General features: G+C 40.7%; 1 protein-coding gene across 1 annotated transcript in view; it reads right to left on the reverse strand.

The window, feature by feature from the left end:
• The window catches only part of LOC139403175 (CD209 antigen-like protein E), a gene marked incomplete at its 3' end in the record, with an annotated part of 56,170 nt that overhangs the window by 18,060 nt on the left and 23,153 nt on the right, over positions 1 to 14,957 (reverse strand).

Below are 14,957 nucleotides of genomic sequence, written 5' to 3' on the forward strand. Positions count from 1 at the left end.
TTCTGTAGGTCAGAGCTCAATCTATCAACCACGAGGAGAGAGCTGTCTCGTTCCAGGCCAACTATATTGCATTTGAGTTCAACGCATCAACAAATGAGCTTCAGATTGCTACACCATATGATTTGGTTAACTGATATGTTAAACACCTATCCAGGAGTTGTGAGTTCTGTCAGGTGTTTGCAATGTAGTCAGCCTGGAATCTTGCCAATGTTGTGGGAAGAGAGAGGGGCCGGGGTTCAGTAATCGAGAATTTTTTCAGTTCACTAACAGAGACAAGAGGCCACAGGGAGGCAGTGAACAATCATACAACCTACTGTCTATCCACTTTGACACTAATCTGTTGCTTTGACAATGGGGGGAGGGGGGTACTAAGCTAACATACTGCAGTTATTTGTAGCTATTTAATTTGGAACTGTACTACTATAGTCCACAGAAACACATTGAATAACACATTCATAAATGGCAAAACATTTAAATAAAAATGACATCTAATGGAAAAAGGTTTGGAAGTGTCTGTCCAAGATATTGTCACGCCCTGACCTTTATCGCTGTTTTTCTATATATTTTGGCTAGGTCAGGGTGTGACTAGGGTGGGTACTCTAGTTTTTGTATGTCATGGGGTTTTTGTTTTTGTCTATGTTGACCTGATATGGTTCCCAATCAGAGACAGCTGTTTATCGTTGTGTCTGATTGAGGATCATATTTAGGTAGCATTTTCCTTATTTGCGTTGTGGGATCTTGTCTATGTATAGTTGCCTTAGTGCACATCAGTAGCTTCACGTTTCATTTGGTTGTTGTTTTGTTCAGTAAGTTTCAATTTATTAAAATTGTGTGGAACTTTACTCACGCTGCGCCTTGGTCCGATCCTTACAACGAACGTGTCAGATATAAGAAAGCACAGAAAGAAAGAAAAAAAATATATATATATATATAATTATAACTGACTTGCCGAGGTGTCATAAAAATGAAATCACCCCCTTCCACAACGTAAAAAAAATATTTACACATGACCCTCCCCTTGTCTGTCAAAAAATGCACAGACCCTCCCAATATTAAAATTAATAAAACAAGTTGAAGCAATATGTTTTTCAACATATTGCTAGTTATTCCAATTTGTGGTGGTAATAAATTGGTTTAGTTAATTTTAATATTGGGAGGGTCTGCACATTTTTTGACAGACAAGGGGAGTGTCATGTGTAAATATTTTTTTTACAGAGCATCAGATACATGCTACTTAATACTCTTATGTTAATATTTTCTGTATATCACTGATCATTCCACAACCCCAACTAATGTACCATAAATACATCTGAACTGTCCTTCTTTCCGTTGTAATGATCCAGTTATAACCAGTTTGACCCATAATAGTTAGTGTTGTCCTCTTTGATCATTTATATATTTTAAATTATTAATTTAATTTATCTTTATTTAACTAGGCAAGTCAGTTAAAAAGATTCTTATTTGCAGTGATGGCCTACCAAAAGGCAAAATGCCTCATGCGGGAATGGGGGCTGGGGAAAACAAAAATATATATAAATATAGGAAAAAACACAAATCACGACAAGAAAGACAACACTACATAAAGAGAGACCTAACACAACAACATAGCTACGCAGCAACACATGACAACACAGCATGGTAGCAACACAACATGGTAGCAGCACAAAATATGGTACAAACATTATTGGGCACAGACAACAGCACAAAGGGCAGAAGTTAGAGACAATACATCACACAAAGCAGCCATATACGAGTGACCCAGGGATGTGTGTGCTTTGGGGACCTTTAACAGAAATTGACTGGCAGAACGGATGTTGTATGTGGAGGATGAGGGCTGCAGTAGGTATCTCAGATAGGGGGGAGTGAGGCCTAAGAGGGTTTTATAAATAAGCATCAACCAGTGGGTCTTGCGATGCGTATACAGAGATGACCAGTTTACAGAGGAGTATAGAGTGCCTTGACATGTCCTAAGGAACATTGGTGGCAAATCTGATGGCCGAATGGTAAAGAACATCTAGCCGCTCGAGAGCACCCTTACCTGCCGATCTATAAATTATGTCTCCGTAATCTAGCATAGGATGGATGGTCATCTGAATCATGGTTAGTTTGTCATGATGATTTCAAAAGTTAAAGTAAGTTGATATAAGTTAATAAATTCATATTCAGGGTTATACTACCTTCCACCGATGTCCAATGAGAAGGTATCAGGAACCAAAGTAACTTTCCCTCTTTCCATTGTAATGATCCTGTTAAAAACATTTAACCAGCATTGCTTGCTCAGATTAAGATCAAAACTGTACTTCTGGAAATTGTAAAGTAGTTTGTTGAGATTGAATCTAATGGTAATGTGTGATTTGTTGACATTTGTAGGTATGTGCACTTTGTTATTATAAATCCACCATTATGTTACCGATTCCCTCCACCCCATCAATATTGTGTTTATATTCACCATTATGTTACAGATCCCTCCACCGCATCAATATTGTGTTTATTCACCATTATGTTACCGATTCCCTCCACCCCATCAATATTGTGTTTATATTCACCATTATGTTACAGATCCCTCCACCGCATCAATATTGTGTTTATTCACCATTATGTTACAGATCCCTCCACCCCATCAATATTGTGTATATTCACCATTATGTTACAGATCCCTCCACCCCATCAATATTGTGTTTATATTCACCATTATGTTACAGATCCCTACACCCCATCAATATTGTGTTTATATTCACCATTATGTTACAGATCCCTCCACCGCATCAATATTGTGTTTATATTCACCATTATGTTACAGATCCCTCCACCGCATCAATATTGTGTTTATTCACCATTATGTTACAGATCCCTCCACCCCATCAATATTGTGTTTATATTCACCATTATGTTACAGATCCCTCCACCCCATCAATATTGTGTTTATATTCACCATTATGTTACAGATCCCTCCACCCCATCAATATTGTGTTTATATTCACCATTATGTTACAGATCCCTCCACCCCATCAATATTGTGTATATTCACCATTATGTTACAGATCCCTCCACCCCATCAATATTGTGTTTATATTCACCATTATGTTACAGATCCCTCCACCCCATCAATATTGTGTTTATATTCACCATTATGTTACAGATCCCTCCACCCCATCAATATTGTGTTTATATTCACCATTATGTCACAGATTCCCTCCACCCCATCAATATTGTGTTTATATTCACCATTATGTTACAGATCCCTCCACCCCATCAATATTGTGTTTATATTCACCATTATGTCACAGATTCCCTCCACCCCATCAATATTGTGTTTATATTCACCATTATGTTACAGATTCCCTCCACCCCATCAATATTGTGTTTATGTTCACCATTATGTCACAGATTCCCTCCACCCCATCAATATTGTGTTTATATTCACCATTATGTCACAGATTCCCTCCACCCCATCAATATTGTGTTTATTCACCATTATGTTACAGATTCCCTCCACCCCATCAATATTGTGTTTATGTTCACCATTATGTTACTGATTGGTAGGTGGTTTCAATTTTGCGCAAATTCTGCCATCAATCCATGGTTTTTGGTTGGAGATGGTTTTAATAGTTATAGAGGGTACATCTCCTATACACTTCCTTATAAACTCGCTCACTGAGTCAGCATGTACCTTGATGTTATTGTCTGAGGCTACCCGGAACATATACCAATCCATGTGATCGAAGCAATCTTGAAGTGTGGAATCAGATTGGTCAGACCAGCGTTAGATAGACCTAAGCATGGACACTTCCTGTTTTAGTTTCTGCGTATAGGAGGAGAGCGAAAAGATGTGGTCATGGCCAGATTTACCAAAAGGAGGGCGGAGGAGGACCATGTATGCATTGAGTAAGTTAGAGAAGCGGTGGTCGAGTGTGTTACTCGCTCGTGTACTGCAATCGATATGCTTATAGAATTTAGGTAGCCTTGTTCTCTGATTTTCTTTGTTAAATCCCCAGCTACAATAAATGCAGCCTCAGTATATATTTAGCATATTTAGCAAGTCCAGTGAAGTTCCTTGATGCCCATTTTGGTATCTGCTTTCGGGGGGATATACACGGCTGTGACGATAACCTAAGCAAGTTCTCTTGGGAGGTAATACATTTGATTGTGTGAAATTCTTAGTCAGGTGAACAAAAGGACTTGAGATCTTGTATGTTGTTACAATTACACCATGAGTCATTAGTCATGAAACATACACCCCCGCCCTTACTAGAGATATGTTTGTTCCTGTAGGCGCGATGCCCTGAAAATCCCGTTGGCTATACGGACTCCAAAAGCATGTCCACAGCTAGCCATGTCTCCGTGAAACAGAGTATGTTACAATCCCGGATATCTCTTTGGAAAGCAACTCTTGCCCTATTTTCATCGACTTTGTTAAGTAGGGACTAGACATTAGCGAGTAATATACTCGGAAGCAGTGGGTGGTGCGCACATCCGAAGCATCACTAGAAGACCTCTCCGGCACCCTCACCTCCGACGGCGTTGTTTTGGGTCGGCCTCTGGAATCAGTTCTGGAGTCATATGGCCTGGGAGGTGCAGACAAAGGATCTGCTTTGGGAACGTCGTATTCCTGGTTGGAGTGCTGGTAAGTTGACGTCTCTCTGATATGCAATAGTTCTTCCCGATTAAGATCTAATGATCTGTGTGATGCTTTCTCTCCTCCCGTGGAATAGAGTGTAGCTATGGAGTTGTATAATAGTTCATGTAGGTAGATGTCATGTGGAACAGACATACTGTAACACAAAAAGCAGCCTGCAGTGCACACAACTTCCTCCTCTCTCTCTCTCTCTCTCTCTCTCTTTCTATGCTGAGTGTTTGGTGCATGCTGGGAATTGCATGAGCGATTGCGAGTGTTGTCTGAAGTCACATCGCCAATATTTACTTTCTTGTTTCCTTTTCTTGGTGGTTTTCCTTTTTCTATGAATGATTAAGGTAAAACATTTTAGTGGTAGAATTAAGTATATTCTATCTGCTTCGTTGGAGATGGCGAACCACAGGGGACATCGTCCCTGTCACTTTGTCACGGCTTCAGGTGTGTTACTGAAGCTACTGTCATTATGGCGGAGTTTCTGGTTGCCATAGCAACCATAGGCTATGAAAATGTTACTTATGCGTTGCGGATGAATAAAGAGGTGGTGTTTTTTCTTAAAGAAGAGCGTCTTGTTGATCGGATGGTTGAGCATGGCGTACTTCTTAATGGGGGAAGGGACAGGAATAAAAGTAATAAAACAGAAAAGGCTTAATGTAGTTTTTCTACAGGAGACACATAGTGTCAAGACATTGATCTCTTTGGGTACAGCAAGCACCATCCCCCTCTCTCTGTCTCCTACACTCAGGCTGCTGCGACCTCAAGTTGTAAATTCCCGGAGGAGAATATCTCCTCATGGCCACAGTATAGAGAGAGAGTGAGTTTTCATAGAGAGAACAAAGGAATTTCTTCCACCTCACAGAACTTGAGGTCCGAACAATATTTATGTTCTGGAGAATGTATAAAAGATCGGTGAAGAATCCAGCTACGAACTGGTCCATTTGGTACAATTTTGTGAAACTCATGGGAGACAATACCATAACGCTGTTTATACAATAGCCTCAGATATGAGGCTTACATCTAATTGTTGTATAAGATGAATGAGTGAGGATGATATTGTGTAATGTGATTTTGGACTGTTTTTTGAAGGAAACTCCAATTCTCTTTGGAGTTTAACTAAGTCAGAGGACCGCCCATGAGCACAGTTATGGTCTGGCGTCCTGGGACAGGCCCTTTTCTGCTCTTCCGAATAAAACCCCCACCCGGGTTTTCTATCACCAGACCAGCTTACCTCGATAACGAGAGGGCCAAGGTTTAAGTAGGATTGAGCAAAGGGTTGAGAGGAGACTGAGCTTACCTCAATTACGAGATGGCTAAAGGTTGCTTTAACTTTGTAATCTGAATATTTTCCTTGGTGCCCCGACTTCCTAGTTAATTACAGTTACAAGATTAATTAGTTTAATCGCGTAATAATAATTACAGAGAGTTATTTGATAAATAAGTCTTCAGTTTTAATAATGCCAAAGACACAACAATAGTGATGAGGATAATGAGGTTGACAGGGGTATGTGGTGGGAGGGGCAGCATGTACTCAGTCATGGTACTAATTTCAGTGCTGAGGTGGCCATTTTGTTTTCCTCAGGGTGACTGTGGTATCTACAAGAAAGATTGCAAAGGGTTGGGTTTTATTGGTCAAGGCGGATGTTATATATATATATTTTTTTTATTTTATTTTTATGTTTATGCTCCTAATGAGGGTACAGAGCGTATTGCTGTATTTGATCAAATACACGAAACCTTAATCAAATCAAATGTATTTATATAGGCCTTCGTACATCAGCTGATATCTCAAAATGCTGTACAGAAACCCAGCCTAAAACTCCAAACAGCAAGCAATGCAGGTGTAGAAGCACGGTGGCTAGGAAAAACTCCCTAGAATGGCCAGAACCTAGGAAGAAACCTAGAGAGGAACCAGGCTATGTGGGGTGGCCAGTCCTCTTCTGGCTGTGCCGGGTGGAGATTATAACAGAACATGGCCAAGATGTTCAAATGTTCATAAATGACCAGCATGGTCGAATAATAATAAGGCAGAACAGTTGAAACTGGAGCAGCAGCACGGCCAGGTGGACTGGGGACAGCAAGGAGTCATCATGTCAGGTAGTCCTGAGGCATGGTCCTAGGGCTCAGGTCCTCCGAGAGAGAGAAAGAAAGAGAGAATTAGAGAGCACACACTTAAATTCACACAGGACACCGAATACTACTGTTGATCGCACTGCTGAAGAACCTCACCTGCGGTCAGCAACTTGCCCTGTCTGGTCTATTAACTGAGTTTGAACTTTCTGATGTGTGGAGAGTAAGAAATGCAAAAGTCACGCAGCACACTTGGTTAAAAGTTAATGAAGGGCGTGTCAGTGCAGCAAGGTTAGACAGGGTGTATGGTGTGACATTACTCCTGTGGGTTTTTCTGATCACCATATTATGACTGTTGATATTCACTTGTCCTGTCCACGAAGGTCATCACTTTATTGGTATTTTAATGTTATTACATGTCATGTTTTGTAAAAACCTGTTGATGTTTTGGGAAAAATGGACAGTTATTAAATTGAATTTTTAGTCCTTATGACTGGGAGGATGCGATGCCCAAATACGTATGTTTTGTCAACAGTACACTGCTCTGTCTCGTATTGAAGTTAAAGAGACTATCAGGGCCCTTGAACTGGACATCAAATCAATTGAATTGAAGTTAGTCACTCAGAATGACCCCGGACTAGTCATGAACATACAGGACAAGAGTCGTGAACTGAGGTCGTTTCTACATGAAAGAGTGAAGGGTGCCTTGATTAGGTTTAGTTTTGTTACCCTCAATCCTTTTTTTTACCACTATGGCAGTCTACATTGCAACGCAGACAGATGGTCTGCCTTCGTATCCCTAATGGGAAGGTGACAGAGAAATGCGCCAACATGCCATAGATTTCTACTCTGCCCTGTGTATTTAAAAAAAAAATATTTATTTAACCCTGTATTGGTGTTAACCATGATATCTGACTGTTTTTAACCCTGTAGGTACTGGTATTAACCATGATATCTGACTGTTTTTAACCCTGTAGGTACTGGTATTAACCATGATATCTGACTGTTTTTAACCCTGTAGGTACTGGCATTAACCATAATATCTGACTGTTTTTAACCCTGTAGGTACTGGTCTCCACCACATCAGCCTGATATTGAGTATTCTAAAGGCATGGAATGACATGACATGTGACCTGAAAGTGGTTTAACATCACCATGACAACATACTGTAACACATACAGCAGCCTACAGTGCACACAACTTCCTCCTCCATTCTCTCTCTCTCTCTCTCTGTCTCTCTCTCTCTCTCTCTCTGTCTCTCTCTCTCTCTCTCTGTCTCAAACCCACACATGTTCTACTTGTTTGTATTAACATATTAATAAAAGTCCTTCTCACTTGCTGACATTGTAGCTTCCTCTTTACCAGAGTCAACATGAAATTAGTACATTTAACTTTGTGCACATTAGACTCTCAGTTCAAATACAATGGTCATAATTGCAAAAATCTTACATGCTCCAATTGAGGCCTGGTGCAAACATTCTCAACAGTACCAAACCACCATTACAATCACTATATAGGAGTTGACTGTGTCACTAATCAATGAGTTTAAAGGTGATATCAATGGATGTTACTTAATAATATTTGACAGTCAGTCTTTGTTGTCATGTTACATACATTATAAAATGCTCATATTTGACTGTTGTTCCCCAATATGTGTTCCAAAAGAGGGAAGCGAAGTGGATCTTTTCAATGGTTCAACCAGCTGTCACTCAAACTACTCAACCAATCAGGTTCATTAAGAGAGAAGAGAGCTGCGGACAATTACGTCATCTCATCCTCACTGGTTAAGACTACCCACCCATCTACTTGGAACAGTTTGTAGTGTCACATCTATTGTCTAGACATTATAATGACCCATGTTTGTAGTCCTGGACCTCCTGAACATGTTGATGTATATTTGGGAGTAAACAGTGGGTCCAAATCAGCAGAAAGGTGAAAGGAAGGAGGAGTTCTGGAAACTCCCTGAATTATCTTGGGGCTGTTACATATTATATTTAATATATGTTAACAGCTAGTCTTTGTTCTCCACTTCCCCTCTATGATCTATATCTTCCTGGTATGATAGTGTCCTGTCCATCATCACAAATAGCAAGTCCCATTCCCTGGGCAGGAGGACTGTGTTGAGATGTACTCTGGACAAGATGATCATGTAGAGACATGGAATGGTTTATATTGTGCCACAGAAAATGTTTTAACAATAATCACTGTGTCTTTCACATGCATACAATCACACACATACGTATGCAAACGAATTTTTTGTGTTAGCATATTCACAACTACCCGTGTCATTTTGTTGTTACTTCCCTAGAGTTAACACCTATAACAGTCACATAGACAGAGACACTACACGACACAGAGATATCACTAGAATCAGACTTAACGTATGACGCCTCCTGGCGGCCATGTTGGAAGACCGCCACATTAATTCAAGAAGCAGAGATTTAATGTACAGTAGACCTACATAGGTCAACCCTATATGAGGAGAATGTCCAAGGCCCATCCCCTAGGATTGTACACACTCCAATGTGCTTTGAGAAGGATAAGAGGATAGATGATGCCAGGAGGAATTGAGGACTGATAATTGAGAAAGAGCCCATAGGAAAGTCTGTAATACAACTATTTCACCTATTTGTTGTGTTTATCTCTCACTTTAACCACTAGGTGGAATCATCACTTAACCATTCAGTACTGTATCCAACCCTCAACATGAGCGAGACAGAGTAAGTGAGTAAGTGAGTGAGTGAGAACGTTGTCACAGTAGGTTATTGATAACAGATCCAGTTATGATTTGTGCCACAATTGTCATGATTCCATGTTTTGTAATCTCATGTTTTGGAGATTCTCTGACTCCAATTTGTACTTCTTCTCTACTGAGAAAAAAAAAACCTGGAGGGAGAGCCGACAGGACTGTCTGTAGAGAGGAGCAGACCTGGTGATTAATAAAAGGCAGATGAGAGAAAGAAAACTTTGTATTAACAATGTTGTTTTCTGCATCACAACAACATACATTTATCAATGAGGTTAAATAGGTCAGTCATGTCTGGATTGGTCTGACTGACTGAGTTAATGAGGGGACCTGGAGATGGGTGGACGGTACCCCACTCACCAACCCAGGTTTAGAGCAGTAGTCTCTTACCTTGGGGTGGTCAGTATTATTATAGAGCAGTAGTCTCTTACCCTGGGGTGGTCAGTGTTATTATAGAGCAGTAGTCTCTTACCTTGGGGTGGTCAGTATTATTATAGAGCGGTAGTCTCTTACCTTGGGGTGGTCAGTGTTATTATAGAGCAGTAGTCTCTTACCTTGGGGTTGTCAGTGTTATTATAGAGCAGTAGTCTCTTACCTTGGGGTTGTCAGTGTTATTATAGAGCAGTAGTCTCTTACCTTGGGGTGGTCAGTGTTATTATAGAGCAGTATTCTCTTACCTTGGGGTGGTCAGTGGGGTGCCGTCCACCCATTTCCAGGTCCCCTCAGTAATAGAGTCAGTCAAACCAATCCAGACATGACTGACTGATTTAACCCCATTGATAAATGTCTGTTGTTGTGACACAGAAAACAACATGTAACACATACAGTAGCCTAGAGTGCACACAACTTTCTCCTTCATTCATTCATCCATTCTCTCTCTCGCGCGCTCTCTCTCGTGCTCTCTCGCTCTCTCTCACGCTCTCTCTCTCTCTATCTCTCTTTCTCTCTCTCTCTCTCTCTCTCTCTCTCTCTCTCTCTCTCTCTCTCTCTCTCATGTTGATTGTTGGATACAGTACTGAATTGTTAAGTGATGATTCCACCTAGTGGTTAAAGTGAGAGATGAACTCATCATAGAGGTAAAATTGTGTTATATCAGACTTGTCGATGGGCTTTTTCACCATTCATCTTTCCTTAACAAAACACATTGGATAATGCAATCCTGAGGGAGGGACCTTGGACCTTCTCCTATAATAGGGTTGAGTGTGTGTTACCTGAGTGCCCGCCTGCCTGGCCACTCTGCCTGTCCTGACTCTGAGCCCGCCTGCCTGGCCACTCTGCCTGTCCTGAATCTGAGCCCGCCTGCCTGGCCACTCTGCCTGTCCTGACTCTGAGCCCGCCTGCCTGGCCACTTTGCCAGTCCTGACTCTGAGCCCGCCTGCCTGGCCACTCTGCTTGCCCCTGACCCCTCTGGATCACCGACCTTTGCCTAACCTGAGCCTGCCTGCCATCCTGTAGCTTTGCCTCCATACTCTGGATTATCGACCCCATCCTGCCTTGACCTGTCTTTACCTGCCCCTGTTGCTAAAATAAACATTGTTACTTCGACAGTCTGCATCTGGGTCTTTCCTTGGTTCTGTTACTTTGTGCTGGTCTGACTGTCTCTCAGGGTGTCTGCACTGACGTAGATATCCACAATCCTCTCCTCCATCTCACCTCTGTCAAACCTGACCTTCTTGTTCATATCTGGCTCAGCATAGATGACCTTTGACAACTTTAACAATGCCTGGGTCTTTCTTTCTATGTAGGTCTACTATACATTAAGTCTCTGCTTCTGGAATGTGCTCCTGAGTGGTGCTGCGGTCTAGGGCACTGCATGTAAGTGCTAGAGTTGTCCCTACTGACCCTGGCACAATTCCAGGCTGTATCACAACTCTCTGTGATTGGGAGTCCCATAGGGTGGTGCACAATTGTCCCAGTGTCATCCCGGTTAGGATTTGGCTGGGGTAGGCTGTCATTGTAAATAAGAATTTGTTCTTAATTGACTGGCCTCGTTAACGAAATAAAACAGAATTCTGTTTACATGAAGTCTCTGCTTCTAGTGATATCTCTGTCTCTGAGTCATCTGTGTTTCTGTCTGTTTGACTGCTGTAGGTGTTAACTCTAGGGAAGTATCAACAAAAGGACATGGGCATGCTAATATAAATGCTAATTGAACAAGTTTGCATACTTGTGTAAGTACTTGTGTGTGTGAGAGATTGTTACAGTGGTTGTTGTGAAACTATTTTCTGCAGCAAAATATAAATCATTCCATGTCTCACCATGTTCGTTTTGTCCAGAGTATATCTCAACACAGTCCTCCTTTCCAGGGAATGGGACTTGCTATTTGTGATGATGGACAGGACACAATCATACCAGGAATATTTAGATCATAGTGGGGAAATGGCCGCAGCCCTCTTCTCTTTAATGAACCTGATTGGTTGTTTTTGAGTGACAGCTGGTTGAACCACTGAAAATATCCACTTCACTTCCCTCTTTTGGGGCCCATGTAGGGGAACAACATCAAATATGAGCATTTGATATTGTACTTATATGTAACTTGACTACAAAGACTGACTGTCAAAGATTATTAAGTAACATCCTTTGATACCTTGACATCTCTACAGTCAACTCCTATACAAGTGAATGGTACTGTTGAGAATGTTTCCACTGGGTCTAAACTGGAGCATGTAATTATCTGTAGTAAGTAAGAAGAATATATTTGAAATGGATTGATGAAGTGCCCCCGATGAGTGTGAAAGAAGTCAAATGTACTAACTTCATGTTGACTCTGATGTGTCAAACATATCTTCTGGAACACAAGAATCTACAAACAGGAAATAAGTCAGCCTTTTATTATTAGTATGATACTACAAACATGTTTGCATGCATATATGAGTGGGTGAGGGTTTGAGAGAGAGCGAGTGAGAGAGAGAGAGAATGGAGGAGGAAATTGTGTGCACTGTTTTCTACTGTATGTGTTGCAGTATGTTGTCATGGCGATGTTACAACGCTTTCTCACAAATCCAGTTGAGTTTGCTGTCACATGACAAGTCGTTCCATGCCTTTAGAGGAAGCTGGTCATTACGTATCTCAGCACAGTCCTCGTTCTGAGTAGGACCTGCATTATCAGGCTGTTTGTCATACCAGTACCTACAGGGTTTATACAGTCAGATATCATGGTTAATACCAGTACCCACAGGGTTAAAAACAGTCAGATATAATTGTTAATACCAGTACCTACAGGGTTAAAAACAGTCAGATATCATCGTTAATACCAGTACCTACAGGGTTAAAACAGTCAGATATCATGGTTAATACCAGTACCTACAGGGTTAAAAACAGTCAGATATCATGGTTAATACCAGTACCTACAGGGTTAAAACAGTCAGATATCATGGTTAATACCAGTACCTACAGGGTTAACAACAGTCAGATATCATGGTTAATACCAGTACCTACAGGGTTAATAACAGTCGGATATCATGGTTAATACCAGTACCCACAGGGTTAAAAACAGTCAGATATAATTGTTAATACCAGTACCTACAGGGTTAAAAACAGTCAGATATCATCGTTAATACCAGTACCTACAGGGTTAAAACAGTCAGATATCATGGTTAATACCAGTACCTACAGGGTTAAAAACAGTCAGATATCATGGTTAATACCAGTACCTACAGGGTTAAAAACAGTCAGATATCATGGTTAATACCAGTACCTACAGGGTTAAAAACAGTCAGATATCATGGTTAATACGAGTACATACAGAGTTAAAAAACAGTCAGATATCATGGTTAATACCAGTACCTACAGGGTTAAAAACGGTCAGATATCATGGTTAATACCAGTACCAACAGGGTTAAAAACAGTCAGATATCACAGTTAATACCAGTACCTACAGGGTTAAAAACCGTGAGATTTCACAGTTAGAACATTACAATCCTAAATAATGTACATTATAATATACATAACTAAAGATATCTTTGTTGACTGCTATAATCAACGATAATAACCTGTATAGAAACATTTTCATTGGAGCATTATTGCGAGAATAGTTATCATGTTAGGGGTATATACGGAGGCGAAGTCAGGTGCAGGAGATCAGAGTGTAGTAAACAGGCACACTTTAATTCCAGTCCAAAAAGAACAGCACATAAAAACATAAACGTGCCAAAAAAACAGAGGATAACACAAGTATGGCGCCTGACAATATCCACATAACAATAAACAATTACACACAAAGACATGGAGGAGAACAGAGAACTAAATACATGCAGTGTGATTATGGAATGAAAACCAGGTGTGTATGGAACAAGACAACACAAATGGACATATGAGAAATGGAGCGGCGCTGGCTAGAAAGCCCATTGACGTGACATGACATCTCTTACTCTGTGGTCAGTGGTGTTCCATCCACCCATTTCCAGGTCTCCTCTGTCTCTCTGTCAGTCAGACCAATCCAGACTCTCTTCTTGAAGTGGAAGAGAAACTCCTATGGTTGAGAAAGATACAATATACACTGCGTTGAGTAAGCTCCAAAAGTTTTGGGAAACTGACACATTTTTTGTTGTTTTGGCTCTGTACTTCAGCACTTCGGAATTGAAATTACACATTAAAGGTTAAAGGTTAAAGTACGGACCGTCAGCTTTCAGTTTCGGGTTTTGTCATCCATATCGAGTGAACCGTTTAGAAATGACATCACTGTTTGTACATCGTCCCCCATTGTAGGGGACCAAAAGTATTAGGACAAATTCACTTATATGTGTATTAAAGTAGTCAAAGTGTTTAGTATTTGGTCCCATATTCCTAGCATGCAATGACTACATCTAGCTTGTGACTCTACAAACGTGTTGGATGAATTTGCATTTAGTTTTGGTTGTGTTTCACATTATTTTGTGCCCAATAGAAATGAATGGTTAATAATGTATTGTGTCGATTTGGAGTAACGTTACATGTAAATAAGTATATATTATGTTTTATAAACACTTCCACATAAATGTGGATGCTACCATGACTACGGATAGTGCTGAATGAATTGTCAATAATGATGAGTGAGAAAGTTAAAGATGCACAAATCCCATAAACTGAAAGCTGTCAGTCTGCCCGTCAACCTCATAGACATTGTGTCGTTCCAAATCCAAAGTGCTGGAGCACAAAGCCCCACCAAAAAATATTTGTCAAAGTCCCAATACTTTTGAAGCTCATTGTTTGACCATATCTACCCCCGACAGACCTATATCCCCCCCCCCCCCCCCCCCCCCCCTCAACCTTCTCTTTCGTGCTATCTCCTCTCACCTGTTCCTCTTTGCTGTTTATGATCACCAGGTCTGTTCCTCCCTCCAGACAGTCCTGTCTGCTCTCCTCCCAGGTTTTCTCCTCAGTAGACAGGAAGTAACAACTGCATTCAAACTTCTTCCATCCGTCTGAACAACATGTTTTTTCTGTTTGACGACACAACACTTATACAATGTGATACAATACAATAAACTTCACATTTTATTTTCCATCAGTCACTGGATCTCAATGAAAAATGTA

The sequence above is a fragment of the Oncorhynchus clarkii genome, unplaced genomic scaffold, assembly GCF_045791955.1.
Source record: "Oncorhynchus clarkii lewisi isolate Uvic-CL-2024 unplaced genomic scaffold, UVic_Ocla_1.0 unplaced_contig_9919_pilon_pilon, whole genome shotgun sequence".
NCBI lineage: Eukaryota > Metazoa > Chordata > Actinopteri > Salmoniformes > Salmonidae > Oncorhynchus > Oncorhynchus clarkii.